Source organism: Anser brachyrhynchus (genome assembly GCF_964034855.1).
Source record: "Anser brachyrhynchus genome assembly, chromosome: 8".
Lineage (NCBI taxonomy): Eukaryota > Metazoa > Chordata > Aves > Anseriformes > Anatidae > Anser > Anser brachyrhynchus.
The window spans coordinates 30663818-30688893 of record NC_137702.1 but is presented as its reverse complement, the minus strand read 5'-3'; the positions used below and the strand labels follow the sequence as shown (position 1 = coordinate 30688893).

At 41.8% G+C, this 25076-nt stretch overlaps 1 long non-coding RNA gene across 5 annotated transcripts in view; it reads left to right on the top strand.

Annotated features, from left to right (window-relative positions):
• LOC308199394 overlaps positions 1–15780 on the top strand; it is a 42746-nt gene extending 26966 nt beyond the window's left edge. For 4 of the 5 annotated variants that reach the window (XR_013954600.1, XR_013954601.1, XR_013954602.1 and 1 more), the window contains 5 exons: positions 1864–1986; positions 4328–4499; positions 5177–5349; positions 7647–7829; positions 14112–15780. This is a non-coding gene — a long non-coding RNA (uncharacterized lncRNA). Of the gene's footprint in view, positions 1–1863; positions 1987–2182; positions 2322–4327; positions 4500–5176; positions 5350–7646; positions 7830–14111 lie in introns of all 5 variants that reach the window. The other variant, XR_013954599.1, reaches the window with a different exon arrangement.
• Positions 15781–25076: the final 9296 nt, after the last annotated feature.

Genomic DNA, 25076 nt, shown 5'->3' with positions numbered 1-25076 from the left:
GCAGCTACATTCCCAAATTATCAAAACCAGCAAGCCTGGCCATCTAAAACCAAAGCTGGTTTAGTCTCCTATTATCTTCAAGAGTACATATAAAAATATCAAGCCTCTGATTTGGTGAAAGGCGTTAAGAGACCTCCCTCTGGCTAGTTTGATCCATTTATATTTCTGCTTAATTAAATATAGAAAACTCCATATATATGTGTGTGCATTTGATTGCAGTATTCTTGTGCCACGTTTCCTTTATAGCATCTCTGCCATCCCAGTGAGGAGCCAGGAGTGGTGCAAGAAGGGCAGTGACCCATGAAGGCTGTGCTCTCTGTTCTGCCTTTTGCCGCTCTGAGGCAAAACCCGAAGAGTTAGTTTGCTGCCCACCTGCACAGCCACTCTAGGCCTTGTTTTTATGGGCTTGCTCTGGCCAGCGTTCAAGATCTTTGGGTCTCTTAAGTCTGCACCCATGAAAAGTAAAAATGCACAGGATACAGGAAGAACAGAGTAAGCAAGTCTTTCTTATGGAGAATGCTGGAGCTGGTCATGAAAGTTATAATGATAAAACAACAACAACAAAATTGCCTGTAACTGTTTGGTCTGTTCTCTTTGGTCCCTACGGGAGTGAGAACTTGAGAAGTATCAGAGCTGACTATCTTATGCTTTCCAGTTTCCCATCTTTCACAAATATATCCAGGAGAGAATGGGCTATGAATGATTTTGCCAAATTAGATGTAAATGTTGCATCTGATTATTATTTATTTATTTATTAAACCAAACTTTATGCTTGCTTAATGTACTGGCAGGAAAGATAAATGACAAAGGAGCTTCCTAGTCAGCCACAGACTCTGCCAAGTGCCTTCTTACCTGGCCGAGGTTTAGGTCAGGATTTGGGAAAACAATAATGTCAGTAGTCCCAAGGGTGCAACATGATGAAAGAACAAGTAGGCTTTTCGCTTACAGTCCATGAATGAACAAAATTTCTTCCAAGTGACTTATATTACAAACCTCTTAATTTTTATTAATTAATATTTCTGTTAATGATAAAAATGAGAGCAAATAGAAATGAAGAACATCTGTACTGAAGGAGTAAACCATTTTCTTAACTAAATGAAGGTGGCCTATCACTAGTCAAGGAGTAATTTACAGAAATGGACAGCAGAGGAAAATTTACACTCTGATTTCCATGTTGGAAAAAAAAAAAAGCCATCAATCTGGCATGTCTCATAAACAATATATTCATGAAATAAATAGCTCAGGAATTCAGAACAGATCTCCTTGCAACTGGGTGGCATTTTGACACATTTTGGGTACTTACCAATTTGAATCCAGTCCACAGCCTGGAATTTTTACTGTGCTAGAGTCTTCCAGAAATTATTACTTTTTACGGCAGAGTGTATGCAATACTGTTTGCTCCTCTATCATAAAGATTGTGCCAGGGCTTCTGCTATAAAATCTCTGTTGCTAACAAGAAAACACAATTTAACCAATATATTGTGCTCCTGGCTAAGAACTGGCATGCAAAAATTCATCCTGGAAATTTTTATTTGAAGCACATGATACTAATTTCTCAGAGTGCAAAATAATGCATGAACTCTCTTTTGCTGAGCATTAACTAATTTTTATGGCATTGTAGTAATCAGTTGTCATAAAGCTTGTTTGGAAAATATCAGGACAGTAAGATGCAGCAGGCACCGAGGGTGCAACAACAACATGTATCCGCTCCAGTGCCAACTGGAGATCGCCAGATGATAAGGAGGAGACAGGGCTGTAGAAACTGGACTCAATATGCAGTGCAATGGGAAATCAATTAACATGGTATTAACTTTGGAGTTGTTACACTAAAGCGTTTAATACAGACCTCCCTATTTTGCATAGCTTTGACAGTGATGAGTGGGTTCTGGCTATGCATGAAGAAATTGGAAGCTGGTTATCACCGCAATCGTGCAATGGGACTGTTGGACTGGCTGCTGTGTTGCTTGTGCGAGGCTGAGCCGAGGGGTAGGTTGGTCTCAGGTGGATTTCCGTGTCAACAGTACGTGAATGCATTGGGAAAGCCCAGCCTTATCTAAGACAATAAGTTCATATCAGTTCAGCCCTTTCTCCCTCTGTCTGGAGTGCTCCTTTTTGGACAAACAAATGGTATTTTGTTTTGTTGAAGCTGCCCAGAGTGTCTGTGTTTTCCCTCTGATTACAGCTCCTGAGATGAAATTTCAGAAAGTGCCAAATCCAGACAGGCTCTGTATGATTAACAAGGATGCCTGCCTCACCACAGAGATGTGCAGAAACTGCAGCAATCACTCAGCAGAGCTGCTTGGAGAGACCAAGAGGCAGTGGTATGGTTAACCCTGAGCTGTCACGCTGTACAGATCTCTTCTGCCTAATGCAACCCAGATGTTGTGGTGGTGCAGGCAAACTCCAGCTGGAGGAAGGGTGTGCTTTGCTACGAGAATGCAGTCCCTTTCTGTAGTAGTTGAGCTATTAAAATGGGAACATGACATTTTTATAGATTTACAAGACGGTATACTAAATGATGACCATAAATCCCACACAGCCAAAAAAGACAATGTAACTTGGTTGGGATTTTGTTCAATAGTTCAGTAGACTGGCTGCATGTGGAAAAGGATCTCCAGGTTGTCTGCTTCCCTCAGGTCGTCCTGTTTCAGAAGAGGACTATTATTCTTCTTGCTCCTAATAGTTTCTGATTACACTCAGGACATGCTTCAAAATCCACTGAAGTCAACCAAAAAATCCTCTGAGAGCACCAAAACCAAATTTCTATAATTTTCCCCATTTGAGATCATCCAATGTCTGTCCCTGGTGTGCTGGGATAGGTCCAGAATACTTGCATAAAATTAACTCCAATATTAAAATTGGCACTGACTTTAAAATGATTACCCCAGTCCACTATGTTCTGGTAATCCTTGCTTAAAGCACAGTTTTAACGTGTGTTAAATTTTGTGCTCATAGCTTGCGTATTCTGATACTGAATAAATATGCACATTTATGTACACTGGCGATATACTTCTCATACGATCATCTGACTTTGCTTCTCCTAGGAATATATAATGGATGCATCTTCTCTGCATCACAAGAAAAAGGCTATTTCAACCTAATAGAATATTTTAGTTTCAGATAGTCAAAATGCTGCATCTTCAACATAAGGTTGTCTGCAATTGTCAGTATGGCTTTCCTAAGTTTGCTGATTCCTTTGGGTTTTAATTAGAAACACTTCAGCTACATTCACCTAAAACGTGCAGATGTTGAGGCTCCCACCAACAGTATTATTAAGATGGCTTCTTAATAGATTTTTATTTGGGAGCAATTTGTTTCTCTTCCAGTTTATTGTGGCAAACACTGGCATTTGTCACTTCTTCCAGTAACTGAAGCTTTCTACTTTAATAAATGCACATATTAGATGGTATTCTCTTTCAGCTTGATAGGTGTATAGTGTCAGGCAGAAGAAAGTCACAATGTTGTTAAATTTGCTGCTGAGCAAAGGATCAGAGTGTAAATGAAATCTTGAAAGCTGGGAAATGAGAATGTGCAAGTGTAAATAATGTATTAATTATTGACAGCTAAGGGACCGAAGAGTCCTATTTAGTAATGACATCTTCATTGTCACACTGCCTTGATACTATCTCAGGTATTTTTATTTTAATAAAAGGTTTTCCTCCCAAGACAGTAAGTATTTCAATTTACTGGTGTAACTTTATTGATATTTTTCATTTTCTTTGGCTTTTCTTTATCTTACTGTATTCTAGGTCCTTGGTTCAGGAGGGTATGGGGGAGAATGAATTCTCACTGGCAAGCGATATTACTACAGTACAAACTCTTTTTCTTATAATAAAAGACCACAATGCTGAGATTCAAAAGGAGATTCCACCTTGTTGGTTGTTTATGGAAGTTAAGATACAGTTTAGGAAGAGACGTGTAATAGCTAAGGGCCTGGTGCTACCAACAGGCCTTTATAGCAATGACTAGTGCTTAACATACACTGGAAACTGAATTGCTTTCTTGCTGGCTTCCCCAGGTGAAACACCAGTTAGGTTAAGGGAAGGTGTTTACCAGGTAAAAGGGTTTTAATACTTTGTACCTTCCAACCATTGCACAAGGTCTAGGAGCAGTAATCAATCCTTTATTATTTTAATGTTTTTTGTTACAAATGAATGCATAAAAAAATCCATGATCCAAAAATGTCTCAGTTTAATAGCTGTTTGCATAAAGCTGCTAGATGTAAATAGCTAGGAGCTTGCAAACATCAGGATTTAAAATTAATTAATTTAAAAGATACCTCCTGAGCCTTGTTTACCAAACAAGCTAAGAACTTTTCTCCTTCTAGTAGCTTAACCTGTGGAGGAGGTCTTGTCTCTTCTGCTTCCCAAGCCCTCCAGCTTGTTCCACATTGAGACGTGTGATGCCCAGCATGTTGCAATGGCCTACACTGCAGCTCTACTCTCTGGCTGTGTTACCTCCAGACCACCCAGCAATCCCTGGCCCCTGCTTTAAAACCGGTATCTTCTGTTTGTTTTTCTCTTCTTCCCATAGATACCAAAGTTTTTCCCTTCTGTAGTTAGAACACACAGCAGTTTGGGGAGGCATGCAAGGCCCACTCTAGATCAAAACAATGACTGTGACGCTATGTTCAGTGCAACATGAGGAGCTCCTTTCACTCCTGTTTACTCGGGCAGGAGGCAAAGTCATGTAGGTTACCTTTGTATTTGGCAGATAGCTGGAGCCCTTTTGCAGGCAGCCCTGGGCTGGGGAACCCACTGTTCAGTTTCCTGGAGGACAGAAGATGCTGCTGAAAGCTGGGGGTTAAAGGAAAAGAACTACTTCAGGTGCTCTCCAGCCTGGTGATGGTTATATTTTCTTTACCCTTTTGGAGTAGAGCAGAGTGACATCTTGCAGTCAAATCCTGTTTTCCCTGAAAAATGCCATTTCTGGTCTGTGGACTTGTTTAGCAAATTTCTGTCAGCTTTAGTGAATTGTTAGAGATGATAAACCCTGGTAGGCGGGGAGCTGGAAAAAGTGAAACCGTTCCATTTCACTGTTTTCAAAATATGCTTTGATTGCATCAGAAAGACCTCCCATCTGAAGTTTTACTTCTTTGATCAACAAATATTGAAGTTTTTACATAAGCTGAAATTAGTGAAATGTTTCACCTGAAGGTAATTTTTACATTTTTCAGCTCCATAAAGCCCAATGTGGTTTCAGCCAGCAGCATGCTATCTAAGTGGTGAGCAGAAAGAGCACAGAAATGCCCGGCGTTGTCAGCGCTTCCCTCGGCATTGTGCTCGTGGTTCTGCTGCTGCATCTGCCTGCCGTGGTCTCTGTGGGGAAAAAGGCAAAGTCTTGTTACAGGTATGTTCCCAAACGTATAAGCCACTTCCAAGGTATTATTTACAGGTGCTGATACCACTTGGGAAAATTGTGACTCCCTCTTTAGGTCTGTTGTTACTTACAGGTTATATCTCAAACACTAAAAAACCACCATATTTGATGCTTCTTCCTCTGCCCAAGAATATAACTTTATCAAAATGAAATTTCCTGCTCATGTGAGCCAGTCACCATAGAAACAGTACTGTACACCTGTGATGTATGGGCATACGCCGTTACAACGTATGAACTAGCCTGAATGAGCCATGCCTCATCCCCCTGCCAAAGCGAGAAGTACATCTCCTGCGTATCCATGGCATCTATTTCTCTATGGTACATGTGTGGTCTGTATGTAAGATCATTTTATTCAGAATTACCACACTTACATTTAGTAAATAAACACAAATATGCTGCTAACATGAAGTTATACACTTGCAAATATTCAATATATTCTTGTCCTGAGGGAAGACTTTATAATGCAAACGTTATACAAAAATAACAGCTCATGTTTACATTACATTTATAAGAGTTTCCTAATGCAAAAAAATTCATAAAAGGCCTTACTCTTGCAAACCTGTCAACCTGTTAATAGTACATCATTAAAAAGAGAATAAAGCAACTGCATGCTGAATTATTTAAATATTGTTTTAATAGTAAACTGGAAGTAATTATGCACCTTTGGCTATTCAATATTGCAAATAGCCTGTTGGTGTTCACTCCATAACTTCTAATGAAATTGAACCCACCAGTAAGAAACAAATGGCTGCATTTTAAAGAAACCAAAAATTATTTCCTCAGGTCATTCATAAGGTAGATCATTACAGAGAAACATTTTCTTATGCAAAGGAGGAAAAAAAAAGAAAAAAGAAAATAGCTTATGAATGCAATGGAAATTGTTTTAAGCTTCCTGCATTTATTAGCTTATTTAAGAAGAGGCAAACTTCAAAGAAAAATTTCATTTGAAATATGTGCAGTATAAAAACCTACATAATTATGGGTATTACTCTCAGATGTACTATATAGATGTATAGTACTATACTAGATGTACTATATATGACTAAACATACTGCCTGTTCCTGTGCTCCGACATGTGTGCGTTTTAGTCTTTGCTCTCAGATCTGCCCTCTTTTCCCTTCTTAACTCAGCCTTGTCCATTACAGAATGCAGGGAATGCAAAAAGCCAAAGGTAAGAAATACGACAGAAGATACCTGCATATTTTCCAAAGTTGATTGCAGCAGGTCGCCTGAATTTTTAGTAGTGCTCCTTGATAGTGTGCTTGCACCTTTTATTATTATTATTACTATTACTATTATTATTATTATTATCCTCATTTTTATGCCAGTGAATCTGGGGCTTCTGCTCTCTCAGCAAAATTTCTTGTCATTGTTCAGTGAACAGGGTAGACAATATTGTTCTTTTCTTAATGGGAAGAGAAGTCAGGGACTAGTGACTCATCCTCATGCAGGCTGCAGTCATTGAGGCAGTTTGATTACAGCTGGGAACTGGATGAAAAGAGAACACAACTGATTTTTTTTCCTTTTTTTTTTTTTCTTACCAGCAATTTAAGGACAGGAGACAACTATCGCCTTTTGTTGTTGTTTTTTATAACTATTTTTTATTTTTTTCTGAAGTGTAACTGTTTTCAGTTTTTCTACTAGGAAATATCTGTCTTTTATAAGCTGCTAATACTCTTCTTTAGGCAGAACACGGTGCTTGGAGCTTATGGAGGCTGATTTCAGGGAAACTAGCAGCATTATTGATTTTCATTGGGCTTATTAGGATCAGTGTAACATGCACTTTTGCTATACTAGATTGTATTTGGCTTTCATCATGAAATCTCATTACACTAAAAAGAAATGGAAACAAGTTATGCAAGTAAAAGATTTTGCAGTGTACTATAATGAAATTACTTTGCATCTGTGAAAACACACTTTGGATGTAGGTTGTACAAACCCTGTGTGCTGCTTGTCAGACTCTGCTCCCATTTGCTTTTGAAAATTAAGAATAAATTCTCCAGTGTTAGAGAAATTATTTCAGATTCATCCTAACGTAAATGAACGTATGGCTTGGCCCTTGAAGTAGTCGTGCTATCTGAATCCTGATGGTGAATCAGTGATTTCCTAGGAAAGAGAAGTCCCACTTGTTTGCTTGCAGCTGGGCTAGAATATACAATAACCTTAGAAGGGTGTGTGAATTGCATGTGCTGACGGACACTCTCCTTCCCCAGGCCAGGATGATCAATGAACAATAAGCTTGTTTTCATCTCTTTTTTATTGTGGAGCACTAGCTACTTGTGATTTGCCTGTTGCCATTGGCAGAGGAAGATGAGCTTCAAAGCACAGCATCGAAGGCACACATCCTCCCCCTAAAGCTCAGAGGAGATCCAGTTGCCAGCCCAGCCCTGTTTTCTACCAATACTCACATGTCCCAACTCCGACTCTTCTCCAGTATTTCTGTACTGCAGGTGAGTCTGGGCCTTTCTCATATTCTGCTAGCAGGGTGGAGGTAAAGTCATGTGTATGATTTCCAGCCCTGGAGTGCCTGACACAGAGGGCTGAGGCTGGGGAGGCAGCGATGCCGTCCTCCTGCATTGGGTGGCAGCAAGCCTGCAGAACACCTCTGTGGGCCAGACCTTCTCTCATGGTGTGCTGAACAAAATCACGGGGCTGAGGAAGGGGATTTTGTTTGTTGCCTCTTTTTTTTTTTTCTTTTCTTTCTAAGAACTTTAAATTGGTGGTGTGGAAAACATTTCACCGAAATCTATACTTACTCTGTAAGAATGAATCAAGATTCTTGAGCCGTCAGGGAAAAAATACATTGTCCTTTGGTATGTTTTGATGGTATATCTTAGAATCACATTTCCTAACGGCCAGGATAATTTTATTTCTGTAGCTGTTCTACATTTGGTGAAAGCCATATTCTTTAGAGAAGGCAAACAGAAAATTAACTTTGAAGAAATCTAAGAAGTGATTTTCAAGCTGCTTCTCCTAATATCTCAAAGTATTTCAGATCATAGAGAACAGTCTATGTAAGGTACCAAAACCAGCAGAAAGCACTCAGCTAAAAACAAATATGCAGAATAGATGTCACGAAGCACAAATTCAAGATACAAATCTGTAACTGCAAAGTTACCCAGGGGATCTAAATTTAGTGTCAGCTACAAGCTATGATTTTATATCACCCCATAGTCATTGCTTGGGCAGTCTGGAGTCCTTCCCTGTTGGTTCAATGCTACTGTGATCTTCTATTTGGAATTACGTACTTTTTTTTTTTTAATGGAGAAACTTTAATACCCTGAATTGGACTGATCATGTCCTATGCTGGAAAGCTCTTCCAGAATTTTTCAAACCCAAACAGCAAAATCCTGAAGAGGGAGATCCCTTGAATATACATGTGATTGTCTTATTTGTGGAAAGGGCTCTCAACCTACTGACCACACAACTTTATGGAAAAGAGGTCTCCTATGTTGTTGATAATTAGTACACTTTTCACTTGTAAAATGACACTTTCAGCTAATTCTACAGAACAGTAATCAAAAGCATGTAATTCAGCTGACTGAAGTTCCCTGTTGGGCTCTGCTGACCAAATGAATACACTTAGTAAGAAATTTCAAGTAGAGACTTTCCTGCAAATACTCATATTCATAGATTTCAATTAAAAATTATGAGAACTGCACATCAAATGAGAAGAGGTCTTGTTACCTGGTGCAGCTAAGTGAGACCTATTGCTGATGTGCGGCAGGAGAGATTTTATGCTGTAAATGCAGGTAAGCACTTCATTCAGATCTCGGCTTTAGAGTCAAATTAATTGAGTGATAAAAGCACTTTCTTTTTGACCTCCTACCAAAAAAGCTCCCTAAAATAAGTTAGCTCACTAAGGCAATGGTAACAGGTGCTATTGGTTGTTGTTGGGATTCTGTTTGTTTAATATTAATCTAAAATACTTTAAACACAATCTTAATAGCCTTATTTTATGTCTCTTATCTTGATTTTAAAAATTGGAGCATTCCCCTCAGTGCAGTTAATAGGGTCAGTCTGTGAGCCTGTGCTGGTTACCATGCCTTCAGTCATGTGGAATCCAAACAGCCATTATAATTTGTTTCTAAACAGATCAAGAGCTATTTACCATCTCAATGTTTTGTGCACAGCTGGGTGTCTGGCAAACATCCAATATCCATTAACATTTAAAAATTAGTCCCATAATGCATCTTTTCCGTGGCTTGAGGAGTATACACACTGACACATGTTGGGAACCAATTATATTTGCACCACCATTAGTCTGGCTGCATTCAACTTCCCAGTAAATGAGGGCTAATTTAGTTTCCAGAATGGTGTATCTTAAATTCATGCAATGACCTTAGAGAAAGCAGAGTATCTGAAGATTTAAAGAGGAAGGAAATGTTCAGAAAGAATAATGCTGCCTTTTTTTCTGTTGAAAACATGAGAGTACATTATTATATGTTCCCAGCATCCATGCCTGTCCCTGACAACCAGATTCCTTTAATTCAATACTTCTAAAATTCATGAGCAGAATTTATTTGGGAAGAAATCAGACTAATAGAGTAAACTAGTGATCCCTTCTTGCTCAGATCAAATGTGCTAATAGACCTTTTTACAAAAGCGATTTAAGACCTGCCTGTAGCAGGTCTAACTCTTTGGGTTGCCAACTGGTATAAGTATTCTATTTTCCTACCAGCAGGAAAATAAGAAATACAGACCTCACAGTAAGTGATGTCTACACTGCTTGTGAAATGTATTATAACAGTGCCATGCAAGTGAAATGACCTTCAAAATTGGCAGTTTGGCAAAAGAGGTTTAATGAAAACAGAGAAATACAAAAATACTGCCTGAGAAATATAGTTTGCCAAACCTCTCTGCTGCCATGAGAAATTCCTTCAATAATATCAGAGGTGAAGCAGAGTGTCTATCTTGGCTGATGAGTAAGCGGGAGGAAGGGTTTTTAACACCTTTCCTTGTAGTGCGCCAGTGCATCTCTGGGTAATCGGGTTCTAGGCTGATCGGCGGCAGCTGCTGCTGCTGATGACTCTGCTGCAATGTACTGTACACAGCTTATCTCAGCTCGCTTCGTCTGTGTCATGCTGCTTAATAAAACCAAATTGCTCCTACAAACAGAACACAGTTCTGCAGCCTTTTAGAATGCAGAGATGCTTTAAAAACCCCATTTTTCTTTAATATTCCTCAGAAGCAGTTAGAAACTCAGGAAGACAGGAATTCTCTAAATGGGCATAAGGCAATCTGGTGAAGCAAGCCTGAGTGATGAGTCTGCTTCCTGCTACAGCAGTGAGCACCTGCAGTAGCTCTGTCCTGCCAGCACAGTGGTTTGAATGCAGTAGGTAAAGGAGTCTGTCTGGTGTGAGGCTGCAGGTTGATAAGCAAGTTTATTACAGTTTAATATATAAAAATATTTATTTGCATATCTTTAACATGCAATATTTGATATGTATAAACAAGTTCTCCTGTTATGTCCGTACAGTTCAGAGCTGGCCTTTGTCAGGTATTATTGCATCAGCATTCTTTTTCTTTTTTCTTTTTTTTTTTTTGGTTTGTGTAGCTTTTTGGTGTAATGTTTTAGTCCTTGAGGCTGTTCTCTTGCAGGAGTTCATTGTACAGTCAGTATTTACAGATGCTCTTTATACTGCATTTGACTCAAAATACATGGCTTTTTATTTTAGTGGTTTCAGTGGAACCCATGCTTGTAGTCCCTAACAATAATATATTTTCATGCATCATTGGCAATACAAGGCTTCATTTAGACTATTGATTAACATTCTTATTTTATTAGGGCTTATTAGTGTTTCATACCTCTTTATTGTTTGGTGATTTCAAGAATTGACCTTTGCAGATTTACAGTATATAAGCAATTAGCCAGTGATAGATTAAATTAATAAAGAAGATTCCTATCAAATTTTGGGGCTTCATAGATCTATCATACTATGGCACTGTCCATTTTTTTATTTATAACATGTGTAACTGCTTTACTAGCTGAAGCCCACATATGATAAATCCTACTGAAGACTCTTGAGGTGCACTCAGGAAGATGATGCCACACTGCATGTTTACAGTTTGCTGTGCAAGTGGGTAGGGATAAGAACTGTCAGAAAGGTTGCAATGTTTTCTTTTTCTGTCTTGACAGTCTCTTTTGTTCTTCATTTATGGATTTAACAAAACAAAACTTGAGCTAATTTTAATTTTTAATTAAAGTCATTTATGTTCATACTGATGTATTTGGCATGAAGAAGAATAAAAGAAAATACAGAGAATCTTGAAAGAAAAATGCATTTCTTCAGCTTAATTACTTAGTTTCCAACTAAGAAACAGCTCTGCAGAGGTTGATTATCCTTCAGGGATATCTTAGAAGAAGTGAACAATTAGCTTGATTTTCTGTTGAATATGTAGCTTGTGACTCAGTATGTGATCTATTAAAAAGATGATAATTCCTCTTAAACTATGTGCTAATACACATGGAGTCTGTTACCAAAGGTAAGAGCCAGTGGAGTAATCCCATCTATCACCACGAGACACAGCTTTTCTGTCTTGCTGCACAATCAATGAGAATTTTAGGTCTTCTAAAGAGTGTATTGCTTATACATAGATGTAAGAGGAAGGTGAAGCTTTCCTGTTAAAATGTAAACTGGAATACTGCATACACTTCAGTGGCTTGAGAGATGACGCAGGCAACTGAACATGTGAGAAGCTGTGGAGAGAGGCAGGAAAGGGCACGGCTTGCTGTTAGCATCATCCTTCCAGAGGCAGGTCTGGCTGTCACAGGAACATTGCTGGGGCTATTGCATGGAGACACAGCACCAGAGTCCTGGCATGGCCTTCACTGGGCACACTGATTACAAGAAAAGCAGGGACTGGAAGGGGGATTCAAAAGAGTTGTCTGGTATTTTCTAAATACCACCACTGGTGTAAACATGGCCTGAAGTGCACTTACCCCTGCTTCCAGCTTGCTGCCATCACTGGCTTGGGAATACCCAGGCCACAGACTTTTTTTTGTACATCTACTGACCTCCTGTTTCATGCCTGGATGGAACACAGACATTCAAAAGATATCTAAGATATCTAAAAGATATCTAAGGAAAAACAAAACACAGTTTTTCATTTGTTTGGAGGTAGTGTGTGTGTGTTTTTTTTTTTAAACTACAGGAAGAAACTGGGGTGTTTGAACTTAAAAAACGAGCTTTATGTAAGTGATTTGCAGGAGGACAAAGTTTGCAAAAGTACTGCCGAAATTCCTGCATATATCAGTGCCACTTTGAGCACCTCAGCCTGTCAAACTGTGCTCCTCCAAATACATATGGAGCTAATGATTGCCTATGATGGGCCTAAATTAGGAGGCACCTGTATTTTTGACATTAAAGCTCCCATGGAATCTGAAATCTTGCTTCTGGTCATGTGTAGAAGTGCCTCAGTCCTGTCAGGACTGAGCAGTGTGGTACCAAACTTGTGCCTCTATCTGCAATGCAAACCCAGTGTTTTAATATTCTATGACAGTAAAATCTGGAACTCATCACTTCAAGGCCAGTCTGCTCTAAATTCTTTCTAAATCTTCCCAGCACACCAGTGTAAGTGAGGAGAAAACCTGAGCTGTACTTTCTTTCCCAGAATTGTGGCACAATTGGAATTGAATTCTAGGCCTCATTAAAGAGCACAGGTTGCCCCCAGTCCTCTTCACTGTTGTGGCTGCTACTGGTGAAGGCATGGGCCTAGCACAGCAGTATGTCTGCCTTTGCCCTGGTCCTGCAGTGCTCGAGGTGGCCTTGTGGGAGCTCTGCCTGGGTGTATGGGCCTGGCCAGGCCAAGGTTGGCTCCTGAGGAACCACCAACCTCCTCCTCCATGGCTTTTCCGGGCACAGAGGGGCCTTTGTGAACAGTAGCGTGCAGGGGCAAGGTGTGCCAGCGAGCTGGTGGCTTCTGTGTGATCAGGGAGCATTCTCACCCAACTTTACTTACTTAGTATTTTATTTATAATTCTGTTGGTTATTTGGTTTTTAAATTACATTAGCCACCCCGTGGCTCTGCTGACATCAGGAAGCTGCCATGCTCTGGTCACGCTGCATGCTGCCACTGTGGGCTCCGTGCATGCAGCAGCGTGAGTAATGGTGGCATGAGGGCCCTGCTGCTGCATTGAGCCAGGCCGGCGGGGCACGTGCCCACAGCCTCCCTTTGGTGTGTCTGCCCTAGCGGGGAACAAAGCTGAAGACGCTGCCCGTTTCATTGCTTCTCTGGGGGCTGCTTTGGTGTATCTGATGGTGAGACTCCAAGGCCTCTATTGCACAGTGCTGTAATCACCAGAGGAGATGACCCCTGCGTAAAATGTAAGCATAGGCCCCTTTGCCAGCAGCGTCACGCTTCCTGCAGTCAAGGTCATGCTTCACAGTTTGCTTCTGGATTTTGCCTTGCAAAAGTCATTAGGAGATAAAAGGCACGTAGACTGCATTTCATGTGACTGTAGGCCTGTAAAAGGTGATTTTTTTTTCTTTCTGGTTCCTCTCAAATGATTCCCTCAGTTTACTCGGGATATACAAACTAAAACACTGGCACTGTTGTGGAAGCTATTTTGGTGTTGCTTCTTTTGCTTTGATTTTCTAAAGGAAGCCAGTGATGAGGATGGAGTTCGGAGAGATTCTCTGAACTAGGATGAAGCACACCTCACATAATGGTGCACGTCTCCTGAAGGGTGGTGTGATTACTGATTGTAACCTGACTTCTTTTCTTTTCAGACCGGCTGTGCCCACTGCTAGAGAAGTGCTTCATCCCGACTTCTCCCAGCTGAGATATCCAGAAACTGGCACACCAGAAAATGGACAGATTTGCCCTGAGCATGATTTTTCTCATTTTGGCTCAGCTCCATTAATGGATTAAGGCATGGTTTGTTAAGCAGTGGCTCCTGCGGAAGTTACGGTACATTTTGGAGAACTGCTGCTTTAGACAGCAGCACAGCATGATGCACACGGAGCTGTCGGCTGCATTCACCGTGAGGTCTGGCCTGAGCTGGCATCACAGGGTGCCTGTGCTGGCCAGTGCTTATTTGTTTTACAACTACTTGCTGTAAAACTGAAATTATTGACTGGGAGAGGCTCAGCTTCTTTTTTATTATTATGTTTTCATTTGTTGCGCTTCTTCCAGAGTAGTATTGCCCATGATAAAACAGTGCTTGGTTTAGCTTCTGTAACTGGTTGTGGAGGGAAAAGTTTTCACAAGCACTAAAGATCTTCTGAGTCACCCTGAGGTGAACCCTACATTCCTGTGACTTGGAAAGTCCCCTCTGAAACACTGTGTGGTTAGATCACTGTCTCATGTGATGCTGGAGACCGTGCTTTTATGTTTCAGCTTTGTCCAAATGGGAATTTAAGGATAGGCTCTTGCAGTGTGTGTGAGCTGAGGGCAGGCAGCTGGAGCTGCAGGACCAACAAGGAGCATCTCTTCCCCATCTCTGCAATGACTGCTAACACCCACCTGGGGGACTGGCTTCAATGGCACTGAAGTCATACAGCTCCTTTTTTGCTTTTCTTTTACCCAATCTGGGCTACATGGGCTCTAGGCATAAGGGGAAATTTAGGAATGGTATTCTCAGGATCAGAAAAGATGTGATTTTTCCATATCTTAATCTCAGCTACAACTAGTCAGTAGTTTTCTAGTGAAAACTGAAACTTTTTGATGGAAGAAAAGAGCTGCAGAGCCGAGGTGGGATCTGCTTTAGCAGGGGGTCTGGTGGGGAGCTGAGGGCTGGGCATGGGGCTGGGGACCACAGGGGCTCATGCAACAGCACTCAGAGCACTGCAGTCATGGCAGTGAGTGAGGGGGCTGTGCTAACTAAAGGTCGGAAGCTCACAAAGTGCATTCCTTTTGTAAGTCTTGCGTCTACATCTTGAGGAATTAAATTAGCATGTAAGCCATTGCTATGTGTTTGTGCCAAAACTCTACAGTGGAAATGTTCTGACCTGGGAAAGCTCAAGTACTCATTTTTCTTAAAAGCTTTTGTGAGAGATATAAAACTGTAGCTTATTTCTTGTTGTATATCTGAGAGGTTTTACAAGAGAGTTAAAAACGAAGAACAAGAGAATTTAAAGAAATAGGACCTCAATTCTGACTGATTAAAGATAGGATACAGCTGCTTAAAGATAGGATACAGCTGCATTTTCACTTCTTCAATTTTTCTGACATTTAGAATAGCAGAGTGAGAAAAAATATGCAAGGATCTTTTCAATCCTTTGAAAAATATCTTTCTGCTGTCTTACCAGGGTAGTGAAAAATGTTCCAAGACAGTCTAGACATATATAAACATATATATATATGTATGTCTTTATTAGAGGCAATTCTGAAGAAAACAATATGAATACAGAACTAATGTAAATGACACAAATCCATTAAAGAATGCAAGTGCCAAGAGGCTGCTTTTTGTGTTGAATAAAAGTTCATAAAACCTAAGGTTGCTTCCAAATAGAGAACTAACCTGGGAGTTTGGATGTAACACTGACTGGACCTGTCACATTTCCCATTAATGAGGCTTAGCTCTGAAGAAAAGGAGGGAAGGAAAATGGTCGGTGTGATAAGCTGTACAAAGCAGTAATTGGATCAAGCTGAGACACTGGTGGCCTTTAAGAGCAGAAGTGACTAGTTAGGGGGTTGGCATATGGAAATTTTTTCCTCTATTCAATTTTCTCAATACATTTTTTATCTTCAAATTAGGATAGGCAGAATAATCAGTTTGTGGACTCTGGGAACATTACACATTTTACTTCTCAACATGGTAGGACATAAGTGGTTACACCTTTGCCGAAAGGAAGACCCTTCCATGTTGAGAAAATTTATCACAAAACTTTGGGAACCATCTTCTGTGTGGCTCAGTGGCTGTAAGAAATCTTGGAGGATTTGAATTTTGGAGCAAAATGCCTACAGGAGGAGTTAGGTGAGAGCCATACAGGTTTAATCTTGGTAAGTCCAGAACCATCGGGTGGATCTAGACCTCAGTGCAATACATGAAGCAGAAAGATTCTCTGTGGATGTATTCCAGCTCTTATGAAGAGTTTACAGAGAGTATCTCTAGGTATAGTAGAAGCTCATATCAGTGTGAATCCAAATTTAAATAATGATTAATCTTTTTGATGTGACTTTTGATGTGACCCCACATAATGCTTCATTTCAATGTAACTGGATTTCTGGAATAAACTTTGTGTGTTAAAACAGGATAAACTTCCTTTATAAACATGAGTTTGTGGGGTAGACATTCCAGGTTGGCCAAGACAGTGCGGTTCTGTCCTTGCTTAACTGCAGGCATCAGTGTGCTCTCCTAGCAGTGCAGATGAGGTAGAAGTCAGTTAACATATGGAGGATCAACATCCTGTCCTGTCCTGTTCATTTAATCTTGTAGAGAAAATGACCTTCATTAAAGGTTTGAACTTGACATTTACTTTTCCACTCACAAGGTACTTCTAAAGCTGTATGCTGACTCTTGGCCCTACCTTTTGTAGCTCAGCATACAAAGGGCTACAGGCTGGCCACGCGGGGTAGCCTACCTCATTAACACCATTTCCTACAGGTTTTACATTCTCAGAGATTGAATTTTCATTTGGGAGAGAACAGAAGTATCATAGTTTGGACCAGAAAATTAACAGTTTACTAGTCATTTACTACTACGCTAGTTTTTAGTAATAAAATTGGTTTTATATTTGTTTAGTTTGTCTATGATATTGTAGAAGGAAATGTGTGATTGGTCACACTGTACCTATTCAGAGAATAAATCATAAGCAGATTGTCACACAATACGTGGAGTTCACATTAAGAAATAGTAAGAAAGACCTCACCAACTTTTCCCTAAGTCTGTGGCAAAATGAGTGAAGTCAGCTCTGTTTGAAGTCCTCCTGAATATCTGTCAGGGCTCACTGTATCATGTGCTGTTTCTTAATGCTAGTTTTATAGATTGCACTGGTTGCTCCTGGATGTTTTGGTCCTCCCTGCTGTAAGCACTTTAAACAAACACACAACAGAAAAAATTCTCAAAGTATTGTGACATTCTGTTTTTTTTTTTTAATTCATGATCTAAATAGTGTTTTCCAATGGACAAAAATGATTGACATTTCCAAAGTTGCCAACAACAACATTCTTGAATCTCCATGCTATATTACACTGGTATAGTATTACTTCTGTATTTTATCAAACGTTATTTTCAAAGGATTTTTTGCTAACTAGGGCAACACCAACAACTCATACATCTTTGTTTGTTTGTTTGACCAGTGTAGAACCATGCAGCCCATACCTTCCCAAGCACCAGTCCCCAGCCCTAACACTCAGTGCACTGCACGGCCACGTGGCACGCTGCCCCTCACATACCATGTGCTGCTTCTGCCTCTCTGGTTCTTCAGAAGTGTCTCTTCTATGTAGGCAGCAACAACGTGCCATCTGTTGGGGACATTAGCATACCCAAGCTGTATCCCTGCAATGCTACTAGACAGTATAAGGAATGTATTACTGGGATGTGGCGACTTCTATTTGCATTTCACACATTTAGCTTTGCTTCACACATTTCTCCCTCTCAGACATGATAAAGGGAGGAAGCGCTCTATTTCTTGTCAGGGTGGATGGATGGCACCCCTAGAAGAATATGCATTTGAAGCAATATGTTCTGCATCACTGACGTAAGCTAAGATGCTGTTAGGGCCCAGGCAGGTTTGTTTTCCCATTCAGAGCTAGTGAGCAGGGCACTCAGGGACTCAGTGTCCTTGAATTTAAAGAAGATTGAAACGTCGCTTTGTTTAGACTGAAGGCAACAAAGATGGGAGCAGAATGATGCTGGGGCAGACAGTAAACACTTGATTGCAAGCGTGGCATGAGCTTGCCCTACGTTTTGAATCTCACCATGGTGTTTATTATTCACCCCATTCGTATTCTCTGACTCTGCTGTCTGCCCCAGGTTTGTTCCAGCACCTTATACCACATTTTTCTTCAGGCCTGCAGTGCTGATTGTGCAGCTTGGTGGAAGAATAATCCATGCCCAAGCATTTATGAATGAAGGATTCCAGGATAGTGATGTGTACAAGATCATTTCTTTCTGTATGTATTTTGTCTTTTTAAGATTGAAAATTGTCCTCATGGGATTCACTTGGTAGTCTCTATACCCATCAGTTTATACCCTCTGGCAGGGCTCCAGCATTCAGGGTGCAGAAATGTTTCAGAATTTCTCAAAGCAAAATTTTACACCTAGCAAGCACTGTCCCCTTCCCTACCCCACCCCTGGGCAAGTCCGTCACTCCTGCTGCTTGCCCACTCCTCCTGGGGGTGCTTCCAGGTGGTCAACACTTGTCCCAACCTTGTCTGCGGCCTGCCAGGGCCATGTCTTCTGTTTCTGTTCTCTGCTTGTGTTGGAATGGCAGATAAGCAGGAATTAAATGAAGGGACAACACCTACACAGGAAGTTGTAGTAGATCTCAATGTAATTCCTTTAAATATAGAGATTTTTCAAATCTGGCAGTGGAGACCAAGAAACTTGTAAAATCATAGTTAAAGCTAGGTTGGGAAGAGAAAAATGCTTTTTTTTTCTAAATGATATTTGACAGGAATAACCAATTTTAAAACACACTGGAGTTCTCTTAGTTCCTTGCTGAAGCTGAAGGAAAGAAATGGAGACATTCAATACAGTGCATTTTTTTTCAATAGAGAACACAATTTCTTGACATATTCACTGTGCTTGTTGAATGCTTTGCTCCTGCAAACAGTCTCTAGAACTACAAAGTATAACTGTTTACAGATGATTGAAGAGACTTCTGAAGGTGGTCTTCTGTACATTGGATGGATGATTAGAATGGCAAACAATGATGACTTATTCAGCCTTTTGCCCTTTACATACAAACCAAAACATTTTTTTGTCTATTTATTAAATACCTTATAGTTGAACTCCAAGGTATCTTACAGGTATACCCTTGAGACTGATCATCCTTTAGAATAGCATCTTATAAATGTATAAATTAATATATGTTACTGTTTGATGAATACAAATGCATGAAATGCAAAGTGTAAAGAGTATAAAATACGTGTGGTACAAACCATGCTTGGATGTCTCCAGTCTTTGAAAACAACATCTGTCAAAGCATCTTTACATTTCAATCGTCAAGTTCTGTAGGACGGGTTTGCGTGGTAAACCATCAGCCCGATGTAATTCCTGCAAATATTTCCCTGCTAATAACTGCCACAATCACTCTTGCCATTTGGCTGCAGGATTCTGAAAAAGTTTAAAAATAGCTCAGTATATAATCTAAACCATCAACTGCTGTCAATCTTCATTTCATATTTATTTCAGGAACTTAAAACACTACAGTGTTTGCATTTGCCTGGAGAAACTTCAAGATGCTGTCATGCCCCTGCTAGTGAATTAAAGGTGGAGTGGCTTCAGGCAATGGATAGGTGGGATTTGGCCCGCAGATCTGCCCTCTGGCCATGCCTGCACTCTGGACATACCTTGCTTATGGCTGCTTAGAGGTGTTCAGGTCTGCATCAGACAGTGAGAGGATAAACAGGCTGGAGGTATGGGGTGCTGTATGAATGCCAGTATCACGTTCTTCCCTGTAGTGTCCACCAAAACACCGGTGTGTCATATCCTGTCTGATGTTAAATTCAGTACCCATTCACTGGTACAGAGCACGTGCAAGACCTTTGCAGCATTCAGCAGCAGAACAGACATAAGTTCTGCTACAAACAGGCATGAGGACTACAATGATGTTGGGGGGGGCCTAGAGGGGAAGATGCCTGAGGAGCAGCTGAGGTCCCTTGGTTTGTTCAGCCCAGAGCAGAGCAGGCTGAGGGGAGGCCTCATGGCGGCCTGCAGCTCCCTCACGAGGGGAGCGGAGGGGCAGGCGCTGAGCTCTGCTCTCTGGGGACAGCGACAGGACCCGAGGGAACGGCATGGAGCTGGGACAGGGGAGGGTCAGGCTGGGTGTTAGGGAAAGGTTCTTCACTGAGAGGGTGGTCGGGCACTGGGACAGGCTGCAAACCTGCTGGAGCATTTGGACAATGCTCTCGGACATACGGTCTGATTCTTGGGTGGTTCTTAAGCGGAGCCAGGAGTCGATGATCCTTGTGTGTCCCTTCCAACTCAGAATATTTTGTGATTCGATGATTCTAGGAATTAGGCAGCTGAAGGCTGATACACTTTCCCACAGGCAATGTTAAAAATACTGGATCTATAGCTTAGGATCAGACATAGTCCCAGAGGGACAGGAGCTTTCTGTCCTCTACAAGACAGGCTTCCAAAGGTCTCAGCTTTGTTTTGCTGCACATGTTTATTACTACTTTTTACAACTGAATTCTCAATTAACCATGAAATAATTTAGGGAAAACTGCATTAGTAAGCAGACTTGCTAAATTCATAATTAGGGTATTTTCAAATATTATGGATGGAAATTAACTTCCTAGGCTGACTATGGAAACAGTGCAGAAGACAGCAGGGTGTCTGGCAGAATATTTATGAAACGCACTCTGGTTTCGGCAGAGGACATGGTCTCGTCGGTGCGGAGCAGCGTGGCTGGGTGCAGCTCTGTGAGGGTAGGGAGCAGCTGGCACAGGAGCTGCCGCCTGGCATCACTGCTGGGGGGGTGGGGGGTTCTGCTAAGCACAGACCCCCAGGCCTGGCAGGCTGGGGTGCTACAGCCCCGTGTGTAGGCCCACATGGCAGCACACCCCGCCAGCCTCCTCCTGTCTAAGGGTAGCTGTTTGCCCTGACTTGTATCAAAGGGTATCTTTCTAAGAGCATACCTGCAGTAGGTGTGTTAGGAGCACCCTGTAAGGTACTAGGGGGCAACATCATATGTCCTCTTGTCCCTCTGCAGCCAGGCATCGGGGACAGCTCTCCTCTTGTATTGCAGGGAACATCTGACAGGGAAACAGAGTGGGGCTGGTCAGGGCGTGGGCAAGTGAAAGGTTTTTGTAAGAGAGAAAGTCATTTTGATGGAACTAAAATTTTTCACAGAAATGACAGACTTTTGGTAAATATACGTTGCGTAAAGACCTGAAAAAACTAATTTAAAACGTTTTGTATGGAATATTTTTGCTTCAGAAAAGAAAATGATTATTTCTCTTCTGAAAGTGTATTTAAAACTGCTCAATTTAAAATAGACTACTGTCATCTTTGGAATAGGAAATATTATAAACATCCATTTTTATGTTGTAATTTTAAAATAATTGTAAGCTCAATCTGCTGAAAAGAAATGGAGACACTGGTCTAGACAAAACAATGCCTTTCAGTGAGTTCTAAGAGGCAGCCATCTTCACTGCTTTAACAAGTGACAAAAAAAATCAGGATTGCAGCATTTATATTACCTGATGATACCAGTGAACTGAATATCACCTAGTAAGCCACCATAATGTAAAATAATTGAGTTTTTTTTTTTTTAATTGGAACAAGCACAAGCCTCCACCTGTAAATATGTCCTGCAATTCTTTATTGCAACAGACTGGCGGTATGGCAGTGTGATCCAGCTGTGTTGAACCCAATGTGAGCGTGAGCATTTGATTGCACGTTTGAAAGCACAGCGTGGGAGAGAAAACAAAAGAAAAATGCAGAGCAGTAGCCCTGCATCTGAGATGGGAGGAAGGAAGAGGCTTCCCATCCAGCGGCAACGCTCTTGGGAACAGCAGAGCCATTGCACACTGGGGCACAGCCAGCCGGCTGCTTTCTGCTTGGCACTGCACGGGTGCCGTATCTCACAGCACTAGCAGCACCCAAGCCCTGCAGCCCATGCACCTGGCTGTGTGTGTGGTGTGGCCATGGGGATCCAGGGGTCAGAAACATCACTGGAGATGACAGGTGCCAGCAGCACGAACATGCTTCTTGCACGTGCCCTCCTGCATCCATCTGAAAAGGGAGCTGCATGATAGGTGTGTCCTTAAGATGGCACAGGGGAAATCATTCATTCAGGTGAGGCTCTGCTGAACCCAGCAGGGTTAAACTTAATTACCAAAGCCATGCAGAACACTAGTGAGGCTGTTGCTGACCTGTCACTGACAACCAAGGTGATATGCTGTGGGCCTGGCAGCGCTACAGGCCCCAGCCTGCTGCTGCACTGCTGTTTTTTCACAGCAAGAGTTGCTGCCAGCCTTGTCCTCAGTGGATGAGATGGTAGGTTGTGGTTGGGAACTGGCTGTCAACTACCCTGCATGTCCCTTGCAGATGTCTTTAAGGGGCTGCCTTATGGGGGAGAGCAAGAGTTAACAGCCAGCATTGTTTTACGAGCAGTACATGTGGTAAACAAGATTATCTATAATGAGATTAGCCTGGGCCAGGCTAAACTATGTCTGAATTCATCTTGGTCTGAGGCAATCCTGAAGCAATCGTAGCACCTGTGGGTCAGGCGTCGTGCTGGGCAGCCCAGCTGCCAGGAAAATGGCAGGGAAGTGGTGCCGCTGCTGGCCTGGTTGAGGAGCAGCTCCTGCCGACAGGCAGCAGTTACAGCCATGCACCTCGTTGGAGGCACACAGGACAAGCAGACACAATGTCCTTCAGAGATTCATCTCTGGTGAAAGGCGACTACTTAAGGCTGGAAAGCCAGAGCTGGACTTCTGTGCTGTGGCAGGAGTGCTGGGCTTGGCAGGGCATTGAGGAGCAGCATGGGGCTGGCAGTCCTTAGTCCAAGTGCATGGGTGTGGGCACAGCTACCTGCCCTGTACGCTGCCAGGGAATTGATGCAGCCTTAAATAAACATAACGGGAGCAAGACACCTGGGGGTACGTGTCTGTGTGCTCCTCAAACAAGCAGACTTCTGTCCAGGATGGATGAAGTTTAATCATGAGTGTAAATGAACAAGCACAGGAAAACAAATATAAAAGAATAGCCTGGTGGCAGAGGGAAACCCTTGGCTTCAGGGAAACAGTCCACTGTTTGTGTGCCCACTTTGCCTTCCCAGCATGTTCCCAGCTCCTCCAGAGGGCAGCTCGCAGGAGCAGCGCAGAAAGGCCCAGCCCCAGGCAGGAGCCAGGCCGCAGGCCCAGGCCTCCCTGCCAGGCCCAAAGTGTCCTGCTGCAGGCCCGCCTGCATCACCGACGTGATTTAAATTGCCAAGTCTGACTTCACATATACTTAAGCCAGCCATCAGATTTTCCTGGTTGTATGGCAGTATAAATTAATGTCAAATCTGTTTGTATAGTGCAGCTGCAATGAAGAACTGATCTGGCGGTGTTTTCATGCTGCATGGTGTTAGCCCTCCACTCTGCCCCAGTAGTCCCCACTGGGAACGTGTCTCCCTTGGCCTAAAGTCCCTGCTACAGTAATGTTGAACATGCAATGAATGGAGAATTATTGACATTTCAGCAAGCATCATTTATATTCTTGCCACTGCTGCTTGCAGGTTTTGGACCCTTTATTTCCTCGGTCAAATCTCATTATCATCCATCAACTTTCTGATATTCAAAATCCAAAGCAATTTGGTGATTTTGTTTTTCCCCAGTCAGATATTAAATGGTTATTCTATTTTAAGTAATTAGTCTTTTAACATGTCTAAATTGTTTTTAACAGAAGAAAAGTATGACCTAAAAGTTTTAAAGCCAACCCACTCCTTTTTTCCTGTTGCTTTTCACTAATCAGTAGGTCTGCAGTACCAGACTAAAATTACACTGCTTAAACTTGATAGTGTACTGCCTCGGCAACGAAAAAGGAAAATAGGCCAGAGGAAAGGAACAGAAAGCAAAAAATTCACAGTATGCCAGGAATGCTTTTCTATTCCATTTCATATTATGCAGTGTGCAGAAGTATCCAATTTGATAAGCTAACTCAGAACAAACTGCTAGCGAGTGAGCAAGCATAAAAGCAGACACTGACCTGCTAATAGACTTGAATTAAGTGAACTTCTTGCCAGACCCCCCACCTCACTGGTATATTGCAGATCTGAGAATTAGGCAAACTGTCAGGCAGTGTGTGTGCATGAGCCAGAAAAGTATCGAGAGAAACATGCTCACCTTGGAGATTTGTAGGGCTTGAGAGGCCTTGCCAGGGCCACCCGCTGGGCTTGTCCATAGTGCAGGTCACGGTGCCCCGCGTGGCCACACTGGTATTGTGCCCGGGGGCTGGCAGGTGCTGCTTGCCTGACTGGTGCCAAAAATACAGATGAACTAGGTAGGATAGTTGTGTGCATTAAATTGTCTCGGTGCAAATTGAGAGTGAGTGTGTGAAGAGGAAGATTGGTATTTGCGATATTTCTCTTTCTCAGAAATGCTATTAGTGATCTCCCACTTCAGCACTTCACTTGTTGGTTAGTCCCCATTCTCCAAATGCCACTATGTCACAGAGGGAACATCAGCCCAGAAATAATTAGTATGGCAATTTGGCGCTCACTCTGCAAATTGCATCTAGCAGTTGCATGCAAAATTGTCTGTAGAAATCATCTGGCTTTTACCAAGAGTTAGTTTAATAATGAAACTTGTTTTGTTACTGCAGCTATTATGCTGAAGTCTGTGGTTAAGATTTGTTTCCTCTTGTTGCTGATGGAAACATCTTCCAGTAAAAGGGAGAGAAATTAAACCTTTTCTACTATACTGTTCTTTGGAGTGTGCTGTCCTGACTTAATGTCTTTTCAGAACACAAGTGTTCACTGATAGTTACTCTCCAAGGAGATCTGTCCAAATGCTGTATTTCATGCACATATTGGACTATTGGATCTCTTCCTCCTGTGAGTAATTAACTATTATTTCATGCAGAGACAATA